Source organism: Gavialis gangeticus, unplaced genomic scaffold (assembly GCF_001723915.1).
Source record: "Gavialis gangeticus isolate Ggan-Ray unplaced genomic scaffold, GavGan_comp1, whole genome shotgun sequence".
NCBI lineage: Eukaryota > Metazoa > Chordata > Crocodylia > Gavialidae > Gavialis > Gavialis gangeticus.
The window spans coordinates 26,032,953-26,038,215 of record NW_017729032.1 but is presented as its reverse complement, the minus strand read 5'-3'; the positions used below and the strand labels follow the sequence as shown (position 1 = coordinate 26,038,215).

At 45.5% G+C, this 5,263-nt stretch overlaps 1 protein-coding gene across 1 annotated transcript in view; it reads right to left on the bottom strand.

Annotated features, from left to right (window-relative positions):
* CNTN5 (contactin 5) overlaps positions 1-5,263 on the bottom strand; it is a 1,308,168-nt gene that overhangs the window by 555,447 nt on the left and 747,458 nt on the right. The window lies entirely within an intron of this gene.

Here is a 5,263-nt window from a genome sequence, read left to right as displayed (position 1 = left end):
AGGCTGGCCAGTGTGGCCACCTGCCTTTCCACCCCGCTTCATAATGTGCTCCTTCGTATGTAAACTGAAACCTCTAAGTGTGCCATGCACCGTGGATTAGATTTCTGGATGTTATGTAAATGTGTTTGTGTGTGTAGATAATATATTGAGAAGCGTTGGTGTGGTGGAAAGAATGAATGATGTATAAAAAATATATATATAAACTAAATTCCCATATATAGAATAGATCCTAGGCTACTACTAACCCTATCCAATATAAGCGTAAACTAATATGAAAAGTAGTTATAAAATAAAAGCACCAAGTTCTTAGAGATCCCTGTTGCTACCATTGCAAGCAGGGAATCTGTTGAAGATTAGGGCTTCCAGCTGTCATGGTCTGATGCAGAGGTGCTGGAGAACACCAGCAGCTCAAAAACTGACCCCAAGGCAGAAAACAGGGGAGCGGAAAAAATGCTGCCTTTCATGCATCTTCTCTGGCCCTCCCCCACAGCACTGGGATTGGAAGGGACCTCAGAGAATACTGACAGGTCACTGGCAAGCCACACATGTCAGTCATGAAAGCACTCCTTCCCCCTCTCTCCCTCCCTCCCCTTACTTTCCTTTTTCTGCCCCCCCCACAGGGAAACCAGTATAGGCAAGCTGAATATTCGACCCTTGTCGAATATTCAACCCACGCTGTTAATATTCGACTCGCGCTGTTAATATTTGACTTCCGGTATTCAATTCAACAGCTATTCGACCAGCTGCTATTCAACTCGACTTTCACTTTTCAAGGGCGAATATGTCAAATATTTGTCGACTCGAATATTAAGTCGAAGCTTTGCACAGTCCTAATATTCATCTCCTCCTTCAAGGCAGGGTAACACAACAGATTATCTTGTTCACTGTTTCAACATTTAAAATATGATCTAAAACAGTGGTTCCCAATTTGTGGTATGGGTGCCACTAGTGGTAGGCAGACAACCTGTCAGTGGTATACATTAACAGATTTATTATAATTACTTTATATGACAAAAATTTGCTGATGGTACTTAAGGTTATATCATTTTAAATTGATGATGTGCAATCTATCAGAGTTTGGGAACCACTGATCTAAAGGATATTCATTAGCATACATGTTCATCTCACTCAGCAAGGAAACACATTTGCTCACTTTTTTCTACTATTTATTGCTATTAAAATAGCTTATCCATAAGTCTGAAAATTTCTGGATGAAATAAGATTCTTTATCAAATAGCTAATGAATTATAAATAAGTTAATTCAGCAATTCAATGGCTAATAAAGGTGTTCTTTAATTCCTAAAGGTAATGTAGGTAAGGAGAGGTATAGATTGTTACAATCACGTATCTGGAGCTGGTTTTAAAACCTTCTGCTGAACAGCTTTCTATTGAAAACCAGGTTTACCAAAACTGAAATGTTTTGTAAGAGTGTGCTCATTTTCATGAAATGTTTGATATAAGTGGAACTTTTTGACTCTCATTTTGATAATACTGAATCACATGACACTTTACTTAAGAATAATATTTACTATTTTAATATAATATAACATCTAAGGTCAAAGTTTAATATTTTTCCTTATTTCTTATTTCAACAATTATTTGTTGCCCCAGAAAAATGACACACATGATATTACTGAGAGAAAACTGATCAATGGTTCAAATTAGTTTTGTTAAATTTCCTTTCAAGGAAAAGTTCAGTTTTTCATTCCAGTTCAGTTGGAAGCAGTGGAATTTCAGTTTCTCATCAGCTTTACTTATCTAGTAGCTGATCCAGGAAGTCCCGAGTAGTTGGGTGTGCTCTCACACAGCAGTTGAACATGTGGGCAGACCCACTAAGTTTAAAGGATATCAATGGCTGCTTGCAGATGTTAAAAAAAGATCCAACACTTTAAACACGGTGTGCTCCTGTACCAAGCCCAGCAGATACCCAGAAGAGGAAGCATGTTAGCTGGACCTGGTTTGCCCAACATCTATATAGTTTGGGCATTTTTGTAGGGCTTTTATGGCACTTATAGCCGATTGAATCAGCATTAGGTAACAATGCCAAATAGCCCACTGAAGTGCCCAGTCTATAAAGACGCTGCAGAACCGGGTTTAACGAACGTGCTGCTTCCTCTGGTAAAGTGCATGTTTTTTTTAAATGTCTGCAAGCAGTCAATATGCTTAAATGCTTTGCAGGACCAAAATGTTAATGAATGGACTTTATACTGAGATGGTGTCAGCGGGTTGCCTCTCCTGTGACCTTTCCCAGGCAGGCTTTAGCTCCCTGAGGAGCTCCTTAGCCAGTTTACACCAATAAGCAGTGTCTTCAAACAAACAATCTCAGACAGTGGAAGGGAATCCATCTGCACAACAATCTGGTCCCTCAATGCAGGCAGCAGTTTAACCTATAGCCTGTCTGGCTCACAAGCATCTCTTCACAATCCTCTCCCTTGCTGGGCTTCTCTCTGGGGCTTTTAAGCACCCAATGAGCCACTCCCTTCTCAGCAGCCTCCCAGCAGCTGCAGCTACTCAACAGGGCAAGGGGACAGGCAACCCTGTTACAGAAAGTAACACAACTTCAAAATAAAACTATCTTGCATGGAATGATTATTTATTGGACTGCATCACTTCTATACAGTCGTAATGTAACCTCGGTGTGCAAGAATGCGTACTCCCTTCTCCAGTAGAAGAGGAGGGTCAGCAGGGCATACGTACTAGAGATGGAAACTGCAGCTTGCTCGCAGCTTCCCCTTCTCCAGTGTCTCTATAGAGGAAGACCAGGACAGGGCTGTGCGAAGCTTCAGTCCCTGATTCAATTCAGCAGGGATTCAGCCCAATTTGTTGGCTCAATCTCCAAATCTGAATCAAATCAGAGCACCCTTTAATCTCTCTGAATTGAATCGGAAGAGGGACCGGGACCTTAGGAGCTGCTCAAGGCTGCTCGGGTCTCCAATCCTGGCACAAGCCTGGATGGTTCAGATGCCACTGTGTGGTGTCACTGTTGGGCCAATGGCCTTTGGAGGCAGCAGGGAGGGTTCGGGCCCCATTCTCCACTGCTGGGCACAAGGTCCTGTGGGCAGCGCAGGCTGCACAGCACAGTGGGCCTGTACTGGAGCCCTGGCCCTGGGTACACAAGGCAGCCCGGCCTGCAACCTGCTGAGAAGGCTGAGCCATCCAGGCATATAAACGAGCCACGCACCCAATGTGGAGACCGAGACAGAGCACCTGCTGTAGGAGCCGCTTGCTTAGCTGGGGATGGAACACCCGGAACCCTTGCTGGACCCTACTTGCCAGGAAGCATGAGTTCTCGAGCAAGGGGTTTCCCACTGGGGAGGGACACAGTGAATAGCCCCATCAGAGGGGTTTTATGCTAGAGAGGGAGACTCCTCTAGAGGAAGGGAGTATTTGGGATTAACGTACATTTTGGTGTGTTTATTAATTGCTTGCTGCGACTTGTATTTTGCAGTGTTTATTAACTATTTATTGTGCTTTATATTTTGGGGTGCTTACCCATTGATTGTTGGGACATACTTACACTCTGGAGATTCATGGGTGAGGTTTCTCTCATGGGTCTTGGGGGACTGCTATACTTACTTGTTCTCTTATTTGCTGACTTGTATATATTATATGTAAATATTTATCTTGATCATCTATACAGTTTATTCTTTATTCTATTCCCTCCCCTCTTATTCTGCACCAAAATAAACCATGTATATAGTTAAGATAGCATGTCCTAGGGATATGCGAAGTGGACCCTATTCAATTTGGTTTTGGATTTACCCTAAATCAGGGACAGTGATTTGATTCGTTGATTCAGGTCACTGTCCCTGCTTCGATTTGGCCAAATCCGAATTTGAAGATTTGATGCTGATTTTTCTTTTTCCACAGGAGTGCGGGGGGGGCCTCCACGTGCTTGGCAGAAAACCCTGAAGTGGTACTTCCGGTCCACTTTTGGGGCCACCAGGGACTGCGCAGGTGGACCTCCCCATGACCACCCAGATCCAGGAGGCACCAGTTACTGAGATGGGGGTGGGGGGCCTGCACACTCCCTGGCAGACCCAGAAGTGGACTGGAAGTGCTTCTGGTCCACTTCTGGTCTGCTGCTGAGCATGCTGGGGAGCCCCCTACACTTCTGTGGGACACTGCATGACCCCCAGCATCACAGCATTCATAAGCCACCTGCTACCTAGAGGTATATAGAAAAAATATTTAAAGCTGTGTCTATGTCCGAATCACTGAATCTTTCCAAATCAATTTGGAGGGTTCCGATTCAATTCAGAGAGATTAAAGGGTGCTCTGATTTGATTCAGATTTGGAGATTCAGCCAACAAATTGGGCTGAATCCCTGCTGAACTGAATCAGGGACTGAAGCTTCGCACAGCCCTATCCTGGTCTTCCTCTATAGAGACACTGGAGAAGGGGAAGCTGCGAGCAAGCTGCAGTTTCCATCTCAAGTACGTATGCCCTGCTGACTCTCCTCTTCTGCTGGAGAGGGGAGTATGCATTCTTGCACACCGAGGTTACATTATGACTGTATAGAAGTGATGCAGTCCAATAAATGATCATTCCATGCAAGATAGTTTTATTTTGAAGTTGTGTTACTTTCTGAAACACCCTCATAGATGCTAATACACAGCTCCAATGTACCTGCCTGTTCCCATTGTATTTGGATTTTTTTCTTTTTTGGGGTTCCAGGTTATCATAATCATCATCTTTGATGACAGGGTACTTTTGAGAAGGTTCTATCTTTATCAGTGTAGTGAACTGGGGGTGGGAATGGAGCTCCCTGATGTACAGGCCCCCTCCAGCTTGCTGGCTCAGCTCTGGATGGTTCCTGGCTAGGTTCATGCAGAGGCAGGCTCCTCTCCCCTTTGCAATCCCCAGTTCCCATGGCAGAGAGGCATGCAGCTCCAAGTCACAACTGCATTTCCACCCCCCCCCCCGTTGGCCATGCAGGCAGGTGACAGAGGCTCCTGGCTGTGGCTGTTTGCCAGGCCAAGAACTGGTGGTAGGGAGGGGAGGAGAAGAGCCCATTACCACATGGACCTGGCCCACCCCCACTGAGACCTGAGGAAGCTGAGTGGGGGGCGGGGCGGGGCAGGGCAGGGTGGGGCGGTGAGTGTTGGCTTGTGGCAGAGGGCTCTGAACTCTCCTCCCTGGCCCCAGTTTCTGGTGTGGTGGATACCCAACTATGAGCTAGCTCCTGGCAGCGGTTGTCAGGAAGGGTAGGTAGAGGTGGAAGGGGAGGGCAGGGAATGGAGCTCCCTGCCTCAAAGCCCAC